General features: G+C 35.5%; 1 long non-coding RNA gene across 1 annotated transcript in view; it reads right to left on the bottom strand.

Annotated features, from left to right (window-relative positions):
- Positions 1-3,924: 3,924 nt before the first annotated feature.
- LOC125909824 (uncharacterized) overlaps positions 3,925-22,030 on the bottom strand; it is a 185,500-nt gene continuing 167,394 nt past the window's right edge. Inside the window, exons 3-4 of the long non-coding RNA XR_007453782.1 lie at positions 6,999-7,164; positions 3,925-4,495 (exon numbers count right to left, since the gene is read on the bottom strand). This is a non-coding gene — a long non-coding RNA (uncharacterized LOC125909824). The remainder of the gene's footprint in view (positions 4,496-6,998; positions 7,165-22,030) is intronic.

The raw sequence follows: 22,030 nt of genomic DNA, 5'->3' as shown, positions 1-22,030 counted from the left end.
GGTGTTTCCATTCCACCGTCCTGGTCCTCTTGTCGTTTCCAGACCTTTTTAAAAACTTTACATATATGCTAATATAAACCTCGCATAATATTAAAACCCACTATAATGATTGCTGGCTACTCTGAGAGAAAATTACCTAGAAGAAGAGATCATGCCATTATTCTCTAAAAGAGTGTCAGTTATGGGGTGCCTGGGTGGCTAAGTCAGTTAAGGATCTGGATCTTGATTTTGGCTCAGGTCGTGATCTCATGGTTCATGAGCTTGAACCCTGTGTTGGGCTTTGCACCATTATAGAAAGACAGAACCTGCATGGGATTCTCTCTCCTTCTCTCTTGGCCCCTCCCTCTGCTCGTGTGCACATTCTCTCTGTCTCTCTCAAAATAAGCTTTAAAAAAAATTATTCAAAAATCTCAGTTGTAGCCACATAGATTTTATGACACAGGACCCCTTAGTGGTACCTTCTTTTCTAGTCCCACCCTCATCTTGGATTCTTCACACAGGCTATCATTACTTCCATCCACTCTGTAGACTCTGCTAGAAACATCAGCATTATTTTTGCCTCTTCACTCCTGCATCGTATTCAGTTACCAGGCTCTTTGGTTCTACCTTCAAAAAGCCTTTGATCCCAAATAACCCCTATTCTACCCATGTCCACTGGCACTGCTCTGATTTAAACCTTTATCTCTTTTCTGAAGTATGCCCATAAACCATAATTCTATTTTCTCCTCATTTTATCCTCCTCACTTTCACCGGAGTTATTGTTGGAAAACTTTGATTCAATCATGATTCTTCTCCACTTAAAAATGCTTATTGACTGCATTCTGCTTACAAGATAGCATCCAGATATATTAACACATTATAGAAGGCTTTCCACACCTGTACCCAACATCTTCTCATTTCCTTCCTCTCATGTACTCTGTGTTATGTCCACAGGGTTAGGGGTGCTAATCTCACACTTCAACCCCCACTCCTGTGCAGTCACTAAATCTGCATATAACTTTTGACTCCCCAAAAATGTAACTACTAATAGCCTACTCTTGACTAGAAGCTTTAGAACAACAGTTGGTTAACATATAATTTTATATGCAATATATACTATATTCTTAGAGTGAAGTAAACTATAGAAAGAAAATGTTGTTAAGAAAATCATAGGGAGAGGAAATGTGTTTAGAGTGATGTGCTCTAATTATATATATATATATATATATATATATATATATACACACATATATATATATATGTATATATATATATATATATATATATATATATATATATATATCTGCATAAAGTGGCCTCATGCAGTTCAAAGCTCTGTTGTGCAAGAGTCTGCTGTCTGCTGTGTATCCAAACCCCTGGGCTCTGTGGGAAGGGTCAGGTCCCCATCAATTAACCCTAAATTATTTGATTAGGTGTAACTGAAATGAAGACTCACACAGCCTGCACTCTGAATTAGTAACATGTAGACTTCTTTTGCTACCTTTCAAAAAATATTTACCAAGCCTCCAGGAGAGAGGGCAAACCTAATGATAATAATAATAACAAACCATTATTTGGTAAAGCCACTGAAGGAAAATATCAATATGTTTTAAAAACATGTACACGGTACACGCAGACACACAGACACAAATGAGAGAAGTTAATAATGTAGCAGTGCCTTTCCTTACCAACTTGAACTTTTTTGTACCACGTAAACAGCCTATTGTAGGACCTAGAACGGCTTCGATTGTTCCTCCTATGCCACTGGATAATTAAGGCTTTTTATTCTATGGTAGGAAAAAATAAAGCTTATTTTGCCTAATATATGCCACCAAGCCATGATGTGAGACGGTGTAAGTTTCACCTGCTTCCTTGATTTTTCCAACCTCACAGTCTTAATAAGGATGAGACAGACAAAGCCGTGTAATACTTTGAGCTTCTAAAAATAATTAAAAACTTCAAGGTGTCTGTGTCTTATTCTTAAATCAAAATGATTTATGCTACTTATTATTTAATGACTGATGCTTTGACATCCTCATTGCACAGCTGCAACTGAAAATATGATCACATTGTGATATTTACAGTTGGAGGCGAGCGTTTTTGTTTTTATACTTTGTATTTAATTCATTCAACATCCTTCTCACTTCATTGCTCCTTCTCTCCCCTGGCAAGAATAAACTCATGCACTGAGCTTAGATCAGCTGTCAGTATCTGTGAGCTCTGAGAGGGTCCTGAATTTGGCAGAATACCCTCCCCTTCACAGGAGATATTCCAAATGAACGAGCTGAATGCTGGGCTTGCCTCCCCCTCGCAACCCAAATTTTTCAAAAGTCTTTAAACTCCTTCCTTATCCCTCCAACTCTCCAGGGGGATTGCGCTGATAAGGTTTCTGTTCATCAAAAGAACGGAATGGCAGTGGCTCTGCTATTCCCAGGACACCTCCTTCTGGAAAAGGGCGGCTTCTCCCCTGAGAAGCTATTATAAAGAACAGGAGTTCTCCAGCTCCCATCATGAATGCATCACTCCACTTCAGTTATTGTTTCTGTGGATTCCTTCTCCTCCTGTCTCTCTCCCCCACCCTCAAGCAGTCTTTAAAATCCATTACCTAGGGAGTTTCAAATTGTGTCTGACCTATTGATTCCATGAGATGGCCGTGTCCAATGGGCATGCAATACAATATACAACCTGAAGCCCAGAAAACGGCAACTTGCGGGTGAAAAGAGGAATACACAACAGTGAACCACAACTTGGAATTTCTAGGGAAATGAAATACTGTTTTGATTTGGGGTTGGAAAATGAGACGGTGTACATGAAGAAGCTATGGGCGGCATAAAGCATTATGCAGATGTAAGATACTGCCTTTGTTAACAATAATTGAATGATCTCAATCAGGGGCTATATGTCTTGCGTGTGTTTCGTCCACGTCTCTAGTCTGGATTTTAGAATGCTTTGTTGCTGGCATACACCTATAATTACAGGATATTTAAAAGGGAGGAGGATGTCTTATTAAAAGCCGTCTGTTCTCACCCTTTTGCGTTACAGGAAAAGGTTTTGTGGGAGATAGTAGGGACAACTCAGAAGCAAACATTGCTTAATACGCCCTGTGATGCAGGGCATCTGTCAGAGAAGAGTCTGCTGGAAAGCGACATCTTTTGTACTTTCCACTGGATATGAGTGTCTGGTCTAAGATAATTGCTATGCCATGGACCAAGATATTGGATAATTTAATTCTGTTTAATTCAACAAAAATCTTTATTTTGTGCTAACCTGTGACCCAATCGCTATGTTAGTCTCTCCAGGGATATTAAAAATATGTAAGACATGGCCCATAACCTAAAGGAGTTAAGGCTATAATTGAAGGAGCTTCCAATGCAATTGGTTTTAAAACAGGTAGGGGAGGAAAAGGTACTAAAAACTGTTATAAGATTCATTCTTCATTGTATTTCCTTTAACATATTAGCATGGACAATCAAGAAATGGTCATACTTTGGAGGAAAAATTAATACGAACAAATAAAATGGAAACCCAAGCTTTTATGTTGTGCCTCAAGCAACAAAGCCCTCCTTTTTCTATTTTTCTGCAGAGTAAGTGAAGGGACCTACAGGATTAGATATATAATGTGTGGCCACTCTTCAGTAACCACTATTGAACTTCAAAATGAGTTTAGTCATTAGCTTTGACAAATGAGGAGCCTGTTATTGATTTTTACACATGTCTATCATGGGATCTATTTAAAAAGAACAGTCAATTCCAAGAAAGATTATGTTAATCTTATTGGTTTGATTTCCTAATGGGAGGAGGCAGAACAGGGAATAAAAGCAGAGGTCCAGAAACTGGCAATATCCGTATCATTTTCTTAAGTCAATTCAGAAAACACTTTGGAAAAAAAAAATCAAGGATATCTGTCTCTTCTAAGAAAGCTAAGAATATATTGATAAATCATTCCAGACAATGTTAACCAACAGCTTGAGAAGTTCACGCAAAAGGACATTGACAGGAGGGATGCAATTACTAATTTATTTGTCTTTTTATGGTTCAGTTAAGAGTATCTTAGGTAGTCGAGCACATGGCAGCTCGTCAAACTTCACAGGGTAGCTGTCAGAGTTTTGACTGATGTACAAGCGCAACTAGCTCACGTTTGCCCTTCCTTTCAATGGAGTGCACGCAGGTAAGACAGCTTGTTGGTAATTTTTATTTAACGCTCCCAGGATCTGTGGCTGCACTTGCATTGAAAGTTCTGACAATAAAATTCCACTGCCTGAAATTTCCCGGGTTTCTGCTGCGAGCGTTTCTCCATCTAAGCAAGATACTTCCTCTGGGATTACACAACTCTTTAGGGTCTTTTCTGATGCTTTCTGATCTTGGAGACGGCTGTTAGTATGTTGGAGAATGTCGTATTTTGTTTTGTTGGGTTTTTTGGTTTGGTTTTGTTTTTTGTTTTTGGTGTTTGCGTTTTGTTTTTGCTTTTTTGTTTCTTTGTGTTTTGTTGTGGTTGTTAGCTCCACTGGAAAGGCATCTAAAAGAAAAATAAAACACAAGGAATTAGCAGTGCAGAGGCCCAGCAGGGCTCCAGGGAGGCCTTCATAATTCTGCATTGGCAAATACCAACTTGTGCGCAGTTTGACAATTTTCAACCTTCCCCCTGCTCCCTCTCTCCATTCCAATCTGCTCATCAAATAAAACTATTTACTCCATGACCGTCTTTGATATCAGTCCTTGAATTTTACTTTATTTTTCTGAAAGCTGAGTTTGCTAGGCTAAATCTTCTTTAAAAACAGGCTCAAGGTCTGAACTGTTTGGTATCAGATCGCAAACCTTTTAATTATACAGGAGTCACAGACTAGTTTTCATACCCCCTCACATCCCTGGGCAATGTCTGAAGACAATAAATTGTAGTATGGCCTCGAAACGCCTTAAAATGGTAAAGGCAACTACTCAGCACACCTCACTTAGGAACTTCGTCTGCCCGTATGAGATTATGTCAGTGAGACATGCAGAGACCATCGTGTTTCAAAGGTCATGCAAAGTTATCATGATTTATTTCCTAACGTGAAACCCAGAGCTTGATTTGTATTCTCACGTAGGAAGTCTGAGGTGGTAGGACATAAGCAAAGCTTTCGATGGCATTCTCTTGCAGTTATTAGGATTATTTTTCCCCAAAATGGCAATCATGTGGTACATTCTCATTGTATTTGTATAACTTCCTGTATTTGTGTAATTTCAGTGTTTTGGAATTCTACCTCTAACACCATGGTAATCATTTCATAAAAGGGTGTTTTATCACAGCGTAAAAACGTAGGAATGAAGTCCAGTTCTTTAAACTGAACAAGTGTAGTTTTATGGAAAAAAAAAAAAAAAAAACCCAACTCATTGTTTTATCAGGAAAGGTAAGCTTGATTATTCTGAAGGAAAAAAACACCCTAAAACCTCAGGGCCTGTAAACAACAAAATGCATTCCTTGCTCCGCCCACTTGTACCCTGGGGCTTTTTGAGGGTTGATACATCTTTGAATGGTGTGAGCAGCATGGAAGAAGAGAGCTGAGCAACTTACATGCTGAACCTCAACATCTTCGAGCGGAGGGAACAACTACTATCTCTACATTTTATTGTTTAGAGCAAACCATGCAGCTCATCCGAGCTCAACGGGTTGGAAGTGTATAATACTCTGGACATTCTGGACATTCTCTAGTGTCTCTGGATACTCTCTAGTCCATACTTTTAATCTTAAAGAAGCCCCAGTGGTTATTTTGATCTTTGTGTCCTAAGCACTTATCACGCAGTCTGATCCAGAGTATTATTTAGTAATCGAATCAGGACTTAAACCCAGCTGTTTGACTCATTTTCCCCCACCCAAAACCTGTTCTGAGGGCCCTCTGATACTGCTAACCGTGTACAAAGAGAGCACATATTTACAAAGAAGTCGGAGGCCATGGAGGGCTCCCGTATCTTTATCTTTTTGTTTCAGAAAAAATCCCACAAGATAATTATAACAGGTGTTTTATCTTGATTTTGGATTTAAGAAAACAGGTTTAGTGGCTCACCTAAGATCCTGTAATAAGTGGTACAGCAAGGGCTCAATCGAGACTCCTGCCTGAATCCTACTGATTTGGCAGGTGTGGTATGGGTCAGCAGCCCCGGTGGCTGCACAGGTGCCCTTTGACATCTATTGCCCAGTGTCAGTTTCAAGTTCAATAGTCTTCACACATTTGCCTTGTGAACCTCTTTTCATCAAGTTCCAATTCACTTTGAATGGAAAATCCTGCCCTTGGTTTCTACAAATCTGTGACTCAGTCTTTTGCCCCGACTGCTCTCCCATGACTTTCTTGGCAAGCAGAGAAATTACCTGCCACAGTGGGGAAATACTAACGCTCGTATCAAACCTGCAGTTGTAACACAAGTTTCCCTTAACGATGTGAGCTTGTAACTTCAGTGTAGGCCAAGGCAACATGAAATCAGGGGCTGCTTATAGAAGAATTGCCCCACAAGATCTGATTGCAGGCTTGTGGGATTTACTTGTTAGGATCGTGTTTTTAAATATCATGATTATATTATTCATGTTTTAGTAATTGATTTTTCTTTTATACAAGCTTTGTTTCCTTATTCCCATCTTATATTAATACATACTGTATTTTATTGGTTGATGAACATTCAGACTTAGTTTCACAGTGAAGCACCAGGAAGATATAAAAGGATGCTATTTGTAAATATCACCTGGAAAGAATCTTGTTTTACTTGCTAAATTTCAATTGATATTCAGTGACTCCTAACTGCTACCAAAAGGTTGTCTCTTTGGTCAGCCTATCATTTTCTCCCTGAGATTCTGTCTCTGGGTAAAAGCAGGTTTTTGCATCTTCAGAGAGAATGTGTGCCTGAACACCCCCCCAAAAGTATACAAAAGTAGCTACATTAAGAACAGGACTATATATATTTATAGTAGTTATATCAAGCCATTTTCTTCAAAAATCATTTTACTCTGATAGGAATGTGGTTGTTTTAGGTCTTGAAGGATTATTCCTTACCCTGTGGTTTCTGTGAAGTCCAGATGTTTTCAAGATGGTGTTATGTGTGAAAACCATATATTTAGGAAGATTTGACCTCTTACACATTCCCTGGAGGTAAATAAGTTTAATACTTTGAAGTTCAAATGTGAATGTATACATTTATAGAATAAGATTTTGCAGTGTCCTGGAAACAAAAATAGATAGTATGTTAGTTATGTCTATGATTTCCTTATAGTTATTTTAATATTCTGATAAAGCTCACTTAATATATATTTAAGTTGTGTGATAAAGTGTCAATTTATTAAATGAAAATTGAAAAACATGCCAAAGTTGATTTTAGTTCTGAGAGGATTGTGAAATGTTTTCAATATTTAGGAAAATAAAAGATTCACCTTAAAAGGAGTTAAAAATTATATGTACTTTTTGTCGTAAAATGGTGACAATATCTCTCAAAGTGATTATCTACATTAGTAGTTTAGACAATAGTAACTTGGCTGACATTGGTTTAGAAACTTTTTTTCCCCCACCAGTAATTTTATCATAAATGAAGTGTTTCATATTTGTGGGTCTATTTCTGGACTCTTCTGCTCCATTGGTCTATTTGTCCTTGTATCAATAATACATTGCCAATTACTATAGATTTAGAAGACTTATTATATCTGTTGGTGTAAATCCTTTAGATATGTGATTTTAGGCTGTTTTGGTTGTTCTCACTCTCTTGTTTCCATAAAAATTTTAGAATCTATTTGTCAGTATCCACAAAATAAAATTTTCTAGGAATTTGACATATTTGGAGAAAACTGCCAGCCAATCTATAAATGCACTCTATCTGACTTATTTTAGCCTTATTTTCTCTCAGTAATGTTTTATAGTTGTCAGTGCAGAAAACTTACATATTTTTATGAGATTTATTCTTCATATTAGATTTTATGTTCTTATAAGTGGTATTAATTTTCATTTTCTAAATGTCCATTGCAAGTGTATAAGAACACAATTCATTTATACTTATTGATTTTGCCTTGTAGCCAGGGATTTTGTTAAATTCATTTATTAATTCTATTGGATTTTGTAGGTTCTTTTGGAGTTTTTAGGAACCCAAGTGTTCTGTGAATAGTTTTATTTTACCTTTCCATTCCATATACCTTTATTTTTTTTTCCAGCTTTGAGATACAATTGATATGGAACACTGTGTAAGTTCAAGGTTTACAACATAATTTGGTACCCTTAAATGTTGCAAAATGACTACCACAGTAGGGTTAACACCTCCATCACTTCACAGAATTACTGTTTCTTTTTTGTGGTAAGAACATTTAGATCTACTCTCTTAGCAACATTCACCTATATAGTATAGTATTGTTATATTATGTCCCAGAACTTATAACTGGAAGTTTGTGCCCTCCATTTATCTGTAATGTCTATTTCTTTGTATTGCATTAGCTAGGACCTCTAATGCAATACTTCATAGAAGCAAAACATTGCTCTAGTTTTGCACTTTAAAAAAAAAATTGTAAATGCCTTATGATTAAAAAGTTTCTCGATTCTTCAGTTTAAGGAATTTGTGTATGCATGTGTGTATTTAAGTCATAAAAGGGTATTAAATTTTATCACATACTTTTCTGGGTCTATTGGAATCATAAGCTTTTTTCCCCTATATTAACATGGTAAATTCAATTTATTTTTGTAAGTTAATCCATCCTGGCATTCCTAGAACGAACCCAACTAGATGTTCTTGCTATCCTTCTTTACGAAGGGAAGAGGATTGAATTTAGTAATAATTTTATTTTAAAAAAATTTTTTTTAACGTTTATTTATTTTTGGGACAGAGAGAGACAGAGCATGAATGGGGGAGGGGCAGAGAGAGAGGGAGACACAGAATTGGAAGCAGGCTCCAGGCTCTGAGCCATCAGCCCAGAGCCCGACACGGGGCTTGAACTCGCAGACCGCGAGATCGTGACCTGAGCTGAAGTCGGACACTTAACCGACTGAGCCACCCAGGCGCCCCAATTAGGTATTTCTGTCTACATTCAAAAAAAGAGGTTGGCCTATAATATTGTTTTGGGTTTTTTTTGGGAGGGAGATATGTTCTTGTTAAGTTTTGGTTGCATGATTTATGCTTGTCTCCTAAAATTAATTGGAAACTATTCCTATTCTTCTACTACTGGACACGTTTGTGTACGATTGATGCTTTTTTTGTTTTCTTCTGATATTTGGAATAATTTACCTATGAAGTTATTTAGGCCAGAAGTTTTTCTTGTGGAAAGGTTTTAAATTAAGTATAAATTAAGTATTCAATTTATTTAAAAATATAGAACTATGCAGTTTTCCCATTTCTTCCTTTTTCCATTTTGGTAATATGTTTTTTGTCACATATATTCATTTTACCCAAGTTTTCAAATTTATTGTTATTCACCATATTTGTATTTGTTGACCTCCTTCACCCATTTTGCCCATCTCACACCCCCTGCTTCTGTTTTCTATTATCTATGAGCTTGGTATTTGTTTTGTTTGTTAGATTGGACTATAAGTGAGATCGTATGAGATTTGTCTTTTCTCATTTATTTCACTTAGCATAAGTGATCTTAACATAAGATCTACATATGTTGTTGCAAATGACAAGATTTCTTCTTTTTAATGGCTAAATAATCTATTGTATGTAAATACCATGTTTACTTTATCTGTTCATCCATTGACGGACACTTAGGTTGTTTCTGTATTTTGGCTATTGTAAATAATGCTGCCATAAATATAGAGGTGCATATATCTTTTTGAGTTAGTGTTTTTCATTTTCTTTGGATAAATACCCATAAGTGTAATTGCTAGATCATCTGGTGATTTTATTTCTAATATTTTATGAACCTCCATACTGTTTTCTGTAGTGGCCACACCGATCTATCAACAGTGTAAAAGGATTCCCTTTTCTCCACATCCTCGCCATCATTTGTTATCTCTTGTCTTTTTGATAGTAGCCATTCTAACAGGTGAAGGGATATCTCATTGTGGTTTTAAGTGGCATCTACCTGATAACTGATGTTGAGCATCTTTTTATACATCTATTGGCAATCTGTAGGTCTTCTTCTGAAAACGTCCATTGAGATCCTCTGCCCATTTTTTAATCAGGTTGTTTTTTTGGCTATGGATTTGTATGAGTTTATATATTTTGAATGTTCACCCCTTATCAGACATATGATCTGCAAATATTTTTTTCCTATTCAGCGAGTTGCCTTTTTGTCTTGTTGATGGTTTTGCTTTGCTGTGACGAAGATTTGTATCTTGGTGTCGTCCCATGTGTTTAGCTTTGTTTTTGCTGCCTCTCTTTTGGGTGTCAAACTGAAACACTCCTCACCAAGACTGATGTCATGGAGCTTACCACCTAGTATTTTTCTAGGAATTTTATGGCTTCAGCAATTATGTTCAAATCTTTGATCCATTTGGGTTAGTTTTGTGTATGGTGTAAGGTATTGATCCAGTTTTATACCTTTGCATGTGGCTGGCCAGTTTCCCAGCACCATTTATTGAAGAGACTATCTTTTCCACATTGTATATTTTTGTCTCCTTTGACCGTAAAATTGACCGTAAATTCATGAGTTTATTTCTCGATTCTGTATTCTGTCCCATTGACATGTATCTGTTTATATGCAAATATCATACTGTTTTCATTACTATACCTTTGTATTATTGTTTGAAAAAGGAAACCTGATGCCTCCCACTTTGTTATTTTTTCTTAAGATTGCTTTGGCTATTCAGGATCTTTTGTGATTCCATACAAATTTCAGAATTGTTTGTTCTGTACCTGTGCAATATGCCGTTGTAATTTTGATAGCAGTTGCACTGAATCTGTAGGTTGTTTTGTACATGTAGTATGGACATTTTAACGATATTAATTCTTGCAATCCATGAACACAAAGTATCTTTCCATTTATTTGTGTCTGCTTCAATTTTTTTCATCAGTGTCTTCTACTTTTCAGTGTACAGGTCTTTCACCTCCTTGGTTAAATTATCCTAGATGTTTTATTCTTTTTTTTATGCAGTTGTAAATGGAATTGTTTTCTTAATTTCTGGTAATTTATCTGTGTGTAGAAATGGAACAGATTTTGTATTTTGATTTTGTATCCTGCAACTATACTGAATTTGTTTAGTTCTAACAGATTATTTTTTGGTGGAGTCTTTGGGAGTTTCTATATATTATAATATCACTTCATCTGCTAATAGTGAGAGTTTCAGTTCCTCTGTTCTACTTTGAATGCCTTTTATTTATTTTTCTTGCCTAATTGCTTGGCTATGACTTCCAATACTATGTTGAATAAAAGTGGCAGACTGGGCATCCTTGTCCTGATGCTGATCCTAGAGAAAAAGTTTTCAGCTAAGAGATGTCAACTGTGGCCTCATCATATATCGCCTTTATTATGGTTAGGTACACTTCTTCTATACCCACACTGTTGAGAGTTTTTATCATAGATGGATATTGAATTTGTCAAATGCTTTTTGTACATCTATTGGGATGATCATATGGTTTATTACTGCATGTTTGTTGAATGAATAAATTAGTATAGTTTATTTAGTATTAGCACAGAGTTTAAGTACTAATAGAGGAAAAATTATAATTCTTTAAAGGTATGATGGAACCAAAGTAAGCAAAGTGGAATTGTTTGCATTTTTTTTCTTTTCTTCCAGTATAGTTGACACACAATGTTACATTAGTTCAGGTGTACAGTATAGTTATTTGACAAGTCTGTGTTATGCTATGTTCACACTTATAGCTAGCTACCATCTGTCACCATATGACACTATTAAAATACCATTGGCTATAGTCCCTATGCTGTACCTTTCATCTTTGTGATTTATTCATTTCATAACTGGAAGCATGTATCTCCACTTACCTTTGCCCATTTTGCCCATTCCCACAACCCCTTCCCCTCTGGCAGTCACCAGGTTGTCCTCTGTATTAATGGATCTGTTTCTGATATATTCACTTGCTTTGCTTTGTTTTAGATTCCACATATAAGTGAAATCATAAGATATCTGTGTTTCTGTATCTTATTTCATTTAGCATAATGCCCTCCCCATCCATCCATTCTGTTGCAAATGGAAAACTCTCATATTTTTTATGGCTACATAATATTCCTCTGTGTGTGTGTGTGTGTGTGTGTGTGTGTGTGTGTGTGTTTAACACCCATGCTCATCCCAAGTTCCCTCCTTAACACCCATCACCCATTTAGCCCATTTCCCCACCCACCTCCCCTCCAGCAACCATTAGTTTGCTCTCTATCATTAAGAGTATCTCTTATGGTTTGTCTCCCTCTCTTTTTTTCTTTCTCCTATGTTCATCTGTTTTGTTTCTTAAATTTCACATATGAGTGAGATTATATGGTATTTGTCTTTCTCTGACTGACTTACTTCACTTAGCATAATACACTCTAACTCCATCTACGTTGTTGCAAATGGCAAGATTTCATTGATGGCTGAGTAATATCCCATTGCATATGTATATATACCACATCTTATTTATCCATTCATCAGTCAGTGGACATTTGGGCTCTTTCCAAAATTTGTTGATAATTCTGCTGTAAACATTGGAGTTCATGTGCCCCTTTGAATAAGTATTTTTTTTTTTTATCATTTAAGTAAATACCTATTAGTGCAATTGCTGGATCATCGGGTAGTTCTATTTTTAACTTTTTGAGGAAACTCCATACTATTCTCCAGAGTGGATAGACCAGTTTGCATTCCCAGCAACAGTGTAAGAGTGTTCCCCTTTCTCTGCATCCTCTCCAACACCTGTTGTTTCCTGTGTTGTTAATGTTAGCCATTCTGACAGGTGTGAGGTGGTATCTCATTGTAGTTTTTATTTATACTTCCCTGAGGATGAGTGATACTGAGCATCTTTTCATGTGTCTGTCAGCCATCTGAATGTCTTCTTTGGAAGAATGTCTATTCATGTCTTCTGTCTATTTCTTAACTAGGTTGTTTTTTGGGTGTTGAGTTTTGATAAGTGTTTTATAGATTTTGGTACTAACCCTTCATCAGATATGTCATTGGCAAATATCTTCTCCCATTCTGTTGGTTGCCTTTTAGTTTGCTGATTGTTTCTTTTGCTGTACAGAAGTTTTGTGTTTATTTGTTTTTGTTTTTGATGCTGTCTCAGTAATTAACTTTTGCTTTTATTTCCCCTACCTCTGGAGATGTGCATACTAAAAAATTTGTACAGCCAAGTTCAAAGAGGTTGCTGGCTGTGTTCTCCTCTAGCATTTTGATGGTTTCTTGTCTCACATGTAGGTCTGTCATCCACTTTGAATTTATTTTGGGCAAGAAAGTGGTCCAGTTTCATTCTTCTGCATATTGCTGTCCAGTGTTCCCAACACCATTTGTTGAAGACACTGTTTTTGTTGTTGTTTTTTTTTTCAATTGGATATTATTTCCTGCTTCATTGAGGATTAGTTGATCATATAGGTGTGGGTCCATTTTGGGGCTTTCTATTCTGTTCCATTGATCTCTTTTTGTGCCAGTATCATGCTGTCTTGTTGACAACACTTTTGTAATATAGCTTGAAGTCCAGAATTGGAATGCCTCCAGCTTTGCTTTTCTTTTTCAAGATTGCTTTAGCTATTGGGATCTTTTGTGGCTCATACATGTTTTAGGATTGTTTGTCCTAGCTCTGTGAAACATGCTGGTGGTATTTTGATAGAGGTTGCTTTAAAAGTGAAGATTGCTTTGGGTAGTACAGACATTTTAACAATATTTTTTTCTTCCAATCCATAAACGCGGAATGTTTTTCATCTTTGTGTCATCTCCCATTTCTATCCTAAGTGTTCTATAGATTTCAGAGTAAACATCTTTTACCTCTTTGGTTAGGTTCATTCCTAGGTATCTTATGGGTTTTGGTGCAATTACATTTAGATCTTTAATCCACTTTGAGTTTATTTTTGCGTAGGTGAAAAAGTGGTCCAGTTTCATTGGTTTGCATATAGAGGTCCACTTTTCCCAGCACCATTTATTAAAAAGACCATCTTTTCCCCGTTGTATATTCTTACATCCTTTAGTTCACCATATAAACGTGGGTTTATTTCTGGACTCTCTATTCTGTTCCATTGATATGCCTATTTTTTTGCCATTACCATACTGTTTTAATTACAATAGCTTTGTAGAATATCTTGAAATTTGAGACGGTGATACCTCTAGCCTTAGGTCTTCTTTCTCAAGAATGCTTCTGTGGTTCTATACACATTTTAGGATTATTTTTTCTATTCTGTGAAAAATATTGTTGGCATTTTCATAGAAATTGAATTGAATCTCTAGATTGCTTTGGATAAATGAACATTTTAACAATATTCCTCCAGTCCATTAGCATGGACTATCTTACCATTTGCGTCCTCTTTGATTTCTTTCATCTATGTTTTATGGTTTTCAGAGTATAAGTCTTTTATATTCTTGGTTACGTTTATTCTTGGTATTTTATTATTTTTGGCTTAACTGGAAATGAAACGTTCTTTTCTGCTACTTTGTTATTAGTATATAGAAGTATAATAGATTTTGTGTATCAACTTTTATTCAAATTTACTGAATTCATTCTAATGAAATTTAGGTAGAATCTGTAGGGTTTTCTGTGTATAGTATGTCATCTACAAATAATGACAGTTTCATTTCTTACTTAGTGTTGTGTATGCCTTTTATTTTTTGTCTGATTCCTGTGGCTAGGACTCCCAGTGCTATGTTGAATAAACATGGTGAGAGTGGACTTAGTGAAACTTGTTCTTGTTCTTGAACTTAGTGAAAAAACTTTTTCACTACTGAGTATGATGTTAGCTGTTGTTCTATCATATATGGCTTTTATTATGCTGAGGTATGTTCTCTCTAGATGCATTCTCTTGATAGTTTTTATCATGATTGCATATTGAATTTTGTCAAATGCCCTTTCTGCATCAATTGAGGTATGATTTTTATCTTTTATTTTGTTAATGTGGTGTACCACATTGATTGATTTGCAAATATTGAACCATTCTTGCATCCCTGGAATAAATCCCACTTGATCCAGGTGAATAATCTTTTTAATGCATCATTCATTGCAGTTTGCTAATACTTCTTTTAGGATTTTTTTTAGCCATGTTTATCAGGGATATTGGCCTATAGTTTTTTTTTGTGGTGTCTTTCTCTGGCCTTAGTATCAAAATAATGCTGGCCTCAAAGAATATATTTGAAAGATTTCCTTTCTCTTCCATTTTTTTTGGAATAGTTGACAATAGGTATTAACTCTTCTTTAAATGTTTGATAGAATACACCTGTGAATCCATCTAATTTTAGAGTTTTATTTGTTGAAAGTCAATTACTGATTCTGTGTCATTACTAATAATTGGTCTGTTCACATTTTCTGGTTTTTTTCCTGATTCAATTTTGGAAGATTCTATGTTTTTAGGAATTTATCCATTTCTTTTAGTTTGTCCAATTTGTTGGCATATAATTTTTCATAATATTCTTTTATAATCCTTTGTATTTCTGTGGTGTTGATTATTACTTATTCCCTTTCATTTCGGACGTTGTTTATTTGGGTTCTCTCTTTTATTTTGATGAGTCTGTCTAAAGGTTTACCAATTTTGTTTATATTTTCAAAGAACCAACTCTGGGTTTCATTGATATTTTTTTCTCTTGTCTCTTCAGTCTCCATTTCATTTATTTCCACTATGATCTTTATTATTTTCTTTCTTCTGATAACTTGGGCTTTGTTTGTTATTCTTTTTCCAATTCCTTTAGGTGTGAGGTTACATTTTTTGAGATTTTTGTTTCTTGAGGTAGTCCTGTATCACTACAAATTTCTGTCTCAGAACTGCTTTCACTGTGTCCTAAAGATTTTTGAAATACTGTATTTTCATTTAGATTTGCCTTCATGTTTTTTTTTTTTTTTTTTTAATTTCATCCTTGTTGACCCATTGGTTATTTGGTAGCATGTTTAGCCTTCATGTGTTTGTATATTTTCCAGTTTTATATTTCTTTTTTGTAACTGATTTCTAGTATCATACCATTTTGGCTGGGAAAGATGCTTGATAGGATTTCAATCTTCTTAAATTTATTGAAACTTGTTTTGTGCCCTAACAGGTGATCTATCTTCAAGAATGTTCAATATGTACTTGAAAAGAATGTGTATTCTGATGTTTTGGGATAGACTGACTTGCATGTATCTATTAAATCCATCTGGTCTAATGTGTCATTCAAAGACACTCTTTTCTTATTGATTTTCTGCTTGGATGATCTATCCATTGATGTGTTTAGCATGTTAAAGTCCCCTACTATTACTAAATTACTGTCAATTTCTCCCTTTATGTCTGCTAATCTTTGCTTTATGTATTTAGGTACTCCAATGTTGGGTATACAGATATTTATAATTATTATATCCACTTTTTGGACTGATCCCTTTATCTCTATGTAATGCCTTGTTACATTCTTTGTTTTAAAGTCTATTTTGTTTGATATAAGAATTGCTACCACAGCTTTTTTCTTTTTATTTCTTTCTTTTTTTTTTTTGCTTCTTCGATTTGCATCCCTTCACTTTCAGTCTGTATGTGTCTTTAGTCTTTAGTTTTGAACTGAGTCTCTTGTTGGCAGCATATAAATGGGTTTTTTTTTGTTGTTTTTTTTTTAATCAATTCTGTAACCCTTTTTATTTTTAACGTTTATTTATTTTTGAGGCAGAGAGAGAGATTGACAGAATCTGTAACAGGCTCCAGGCTCTGAGCTGTCAGCACAGAGCCCAACGTGGGGCTTGAACTCACAGACTGCACGATCATGACCTGAGCCGAAGTTGGATGCTTAACCGACTGAACCACCCAGGCACCCCACCCTATGTCTTTTGATTGCAGCATTTAGACGATTTACATCTAAAATAATTGATAAGCATATACTCTGCCATTTTGTTAGTTGTTTTCAGGTTGTTTTTGTAGTTCTCTGTTGCTTTTTCTCTTGTCACTGATGACATATGTTATTCTTAGTTTTATTTTTTGGTATTATAGGTTTTTGATTTGTTGGTTACCATGAGGTTCAATCTATAACATCCTAAGTATATAGGAGTCCACATAAGTTGATAGTCACTTAAGTTCAAACACATTCTTAAAATACTTCATTTTTACTCCCCCTTTCATGTTTCATATATATGTTGTCATATAATTTTTATGAGTCTCCTTGAATTACTTTTTTGATATAATTCAAATGATTATTTTTGCCAGATTAGCTTTATAAGTGATCATTTTACTATTGTCACTGTATGTTTTTATTCACGACATTTTCTGTCCATAATTTTTCTTCTAATTACTGCCCTTTCTTTTCCACTTAAAGAAGTCCCTTTAACATTTTTTTGTAAGGACATTTTAGTAGTAAGGGACTCCTTTAACTTTTGTTTGTCTGAGAAGATTTTTATTTCTCCTTCAATTCTGAATGATAATATTACTGGGTATTCTTGGTTTTAGGATTTTTGTCTGTTTTTCCCTTTAGCACTTTGCATATATCATGCTACTCCCTTCTGGCCTAAAAAATTTCCACTAAAAAAATCAACTTTGGGGTTTTCCTTGCACATAACTAGTTGCTTGTTTCTTGTTGCTTTTAAAAATTCTCTATATATCTTGAATCTTCAATATTTTATTATGTGTCATGGTATGGATACCTTTGAGTTCATTTTGGTTGGAACTCCCTGTGCTTTTTGAACCTGAATGTCTGTTTCCTTCCCCAGGTAGGGAAGTTTTCATCTATTGTTTCTTCACACAAGTTTTCTATCTCTTTCTCTCTCTCTCTTCTGCTTCTGGGACCCCTGTAATGTGAATGTTTGTTTGCTTGATGTTGTCCAAAAGATCTCTTAACCTGTTCTCATTTTTAATTTTTTTTTTCTTTTTGCATTCAGCTTGGGTGCTTTCCAGATCACTGATCTGTTTTTCTGAATCTTCTAATTTACTGTTGATTCCATCTAGTGTATTTTTTCATTTGTTATTTTTCAGCTCTGCTTTTTAAAATATTTTCTCTTTGTTGAAGTTCTTGCTGAGTTTATCCACTCTTCTCCCCAGTCAAGTGATCATCTTTATGACCATTACTTTGAACTCTTTATCATGTAGATTGCTTATGTCCATTTCATTTAGTTCTTTCTCTGAGGTTTTGTCTTATTCTTTCATTTGGAGCATATTTCTGTCTCTTCATTTTGCTTGATTTCTGTGTTTCTGTAAATTACATGGAATCGCTGCTTCTTCTAAACTTGAAGAAATGGTCTTGTGTATGGTCATTACCTGTGTAGATTGTGTGTGTCTGGTACCTTTGGCTAGCATGGGTTGGTGTCGCTGGGTGCTTTGTGCTGGGGCTGCCTTGGCAGGATGGCTGAACTCGAAGTGAGCATGGGCCAGAGCAGTCCCAGGCTTCTCTGCACAGAGGGCTCCCTAGAAAGTCCTCCAAAGAAAAGTAAGCATGAGTGGTTCCTGAGTGCTCTGCACCAGGGATACAATGACAAGTCATCTGGAGCCAAAGGGGTGCAGGCCTGAAGTATTTCAGGGTACTTTCACCTGTGTCTTTTTGGCGAGACAGTGGAGCTAATAGTGTGAGTACTGTGAGAAGTGTTTAAGTGTTCACTATTCTGGGGCTCCCTTGGTAGGTCTGCTGGGGCTGGTGTGGGCAAGGGGTCTGGGTGTCACTGAGTCAGGGGGTCAGTCAGAGCAGTTCTGGACTCTGCTCCTGTCTAGATTATCATGATAGAAGGAAAATGTAAGCCATGGCATTTGCCTGCTCCTCTGACCTAGAGAGAGTTCCAGCAGCTCCCCAAATGCTTGTCAGAGTTCTAGGGCTGGTTTCTTTATACTTCAGTTGCTCTTTTAAACCACAGTGTTTTATTATGCCCCAAGGCAAAAGAATCTGCTCACACTATCTCCATATTGTCCCTCTCCACTGCAATTTGCAGCTTTGGGAGATGGGGGTTCCCTTAGTCATCATGTCTCCATCTCTTTTATTCTCTATATGGTCTCTTAGTCTTTTGTTACACAGGAGCTATTCAGTCAGTCCTCAGTTCTCCTTCAAGAATTGTTCCATAAACAGATATAGATTTGATTTGTGGAGAAGATGAGTTCAGGGTCTTCTACATTGTCAACTTGGACTCTCCTGATTATAATTTTTATCTTCATTTTGTTAATGTGGTGTATCACACTGCTTGATTTGTGAATGTTGAACCATCCTTGCATCACAGGAATAAATCCACTTGATAGTGGTATATGATTTGCTAATTTTTTAAATTTTATTTGCTAATGTTTTTTAAAGATTTTTGTATCTATGTTCATCAGGAATATTGGCCTCTCCTTTTATTTTTTTTGGGGGGGGGATTAGGCAGAAAGGGGTGTTTTTATCTGGTTTTGGTATCAGTGTAATGCTGGCCTCTAAAAATAAGTTTGGAAGTATTCCTTTCTCCTCTATTTTCTAGAAGAGTTTGAGAAGAATTGGTATTAATTATTCTTTAAATGTTTGGTAGAATTTACCAGTGAAGCCATCTGGTCCTAGGCTTTTGTATATTAGGAGGTTTCTGTTTACCAATTCATTCTCCCTACTGTTCAATGTTTAGATTTTATATTTCTTCACGATTCAGTCTTGGTAGGTTGTGTATGCCTCTAGGAATTTATCCATTTATAGGTTGTCCATTTTGTTGATGTGTAAGTGTTTATAGTAGCCTATTATAATTCTTTGTATTTTTTTGTAGTAGCAAGTGTAACACCCCTTATTTCATTTCCAATTTTTGTCTTTTTATCTTCATGAGTCTAACTAATGGCTTGTCAACTTTATCTTTTCAAAGAACCAACTCTTAGTGTCATTGATCTTTCTCTTATCTTTTTAGTCCTTATTATTTCCTTCCTTCTATTAGTTTTGGGATTTTTTCTTTTTTGGTTACTTGAGGTATGAAGTTGGGATGAGATATTTCTTATTTCTTGATATAGGCATTTATCACTATGAACTTTCCTCTTGGAACTGCTTTTGCTGCATCTTATACAAGTGTTGGTATGCTGTATTTCCATTTTTATTTGTCTCAAAGTATTTTTTGTCTTAATTTTTTCTTTGACCCATTCAATGGTTATTCAGTAGCATACTGTTTAATTTCTACATATTTGTGAATTTTCTAGTTTTCTTTTTGTAAATTATTTCTAGTTTCATACCACTGTGATTGAATAGATGCCTGATAGGATTTCAATCATCTTAGAGTTGTTTTGTGGCCCAACATATCATTTACCCTGGAGAATGCTTCATGTGCACTTAAGAAGAATATGTATTCCATTGCTTTTGGATGAAATGTTCTACATGTACCTATTAAGCCAAAAACTTATAGATGAATATTCAACTGTTCATTTCTTACCATCTGGCCAGCAAATATAATGACCTTTTCTCAATTATTAAATTTTTAGAACATTTGACACTGTTCACCATCTATTTCATCTTGAATATTCCTCTTACATATGAAACTGAACTAACCTATTTTTTCCTCAGATTTGTCTTCTTTCCCCATATACAATGTACATAATAGATCTTGCCCTTTTCTATTTTATTTCTACACTGTCTTATAATTCCTCCTGTAGGATAAATGAGAATATTCTTTCAAACTACAGTTTCAAATTTGCCATTGCCTAGTGGACATTCTATTGCAAAAGATGTCTGAACTTCCAACTTAACATTCTAAAAATAAGTTCTTATCATCTATCACCCTACCAAATTCTGAAGCAAAAGCTTCTATAGATTTTCACATATTGTCAATAATGTAATTCCCCTAGTTATCCAAGCTTGAAATTTCACTTATCCTTCAATTATACAAACCTTTCACTATGAATTGTGTTCTAACTAGTGTTCCAACTCTTAACTATCATGAATTCATCTTGATTTCATTTTCTTCTATTTTCTCAGAAAATTCATTTTTTTTTCACCTTGCACTGTTGATTAGGCCCCTAAATGGGGCCTAACTCAAACTCTAGTTTTTCCCTTTGCCAGTCTATCCAAACCATCTGATCATTCCTTCCTATTGCTTGGGGAAAAAAATTAGGAGGAAAATAAATGCTCTTTATTGCCTCTAGAACAAAGCTCAAAAATCCTAATTTGACTTTATTGACCCACCTTTTCTCTTATTCTCACCTATACTTTTTTCTCTAATCTCTAATCTGTTTCTTCTATTCTTACGCATATACTTCAAGTTCTTATTAGGGTAAATTAATCCATGTATTCTGAATGTAACCTGTCATCCCCTACCTTACACCTTTGTGAGCTGTTTGTGCAGAAATAGCACAGAGTAGGGTGAGATTTAGCCATTTCTTTGTCTATGTCAGCCATCTCTAATATATAAAACTCGAGTGAAAACAGGAGGCAGGTACTGAATATATAACTTGAAGACAAGGGGTCTACCTTTGAAGGTCCTGATAACCACATATTGCTCCTATGTCTGTTCCACCTGAAAATATGGAAGCAACCACTCTTGAAACCTTCCCATCCTATGAGGTCTGAGCTCAAATTCTAACTCACCCATTCCATTTTCTTTTATTTTTTAAGTTGGGAGAATTCCTCTTGATACTTTTTACCTTTTTCTTTTCCTAATGAGCAAGTTTATGTGTGGTATTATAGGGTTTATGTACCCACCATACCCCACTTATTCATATATAAGATGAAGAGAGGGTTTATCATATTCATTTATACTCCATATCACCCAGCACAGGCATTCAAATATTCGAACTGTTTGTGTCTGCTAAACTAACTGTTTAAATACAGCCAGATTCTCATCTACCTTTTAACTGGGCTCCATTTTATGTGGATTTTGCTCTGACATCCTAAGTCACTCTTTATATTTTTGTGACAACAGAGGTGGCATCTATTATTTGGCCTGGTCTTTACTAACCAACTTTTATTTCACTTTAAAATTATTCTCTACTTCCTTAAATATAAACCATCTTTGTGGAGAAGAAATATATGTACATACATACGTATGTATACGCACACACTTGAATAAACATATGTATATACACACCTAAGTTATGACTGCTAGGACTTCTTCAGATGATAAACTTTTTTACATCCCT

This window comes from Panthera uncia (assembly GCF_023721935.1).
Source record: "Panthera uncia isolate 11264 chromosome B3 unlocalized genomic scaffold, Puncia_PCG_1.0 HiC_scaffold_1, whole genome shotgun sequence".
Classification (NCBI taxonomy): Eukaryota; Metazoa; Chordata; class Mammalia; order Carnivora; family Felidae; genus Panthera; species Panthera uncia.
This window is presented reverse-complemented; position numbering and strand designations above follow the sequence as displayed.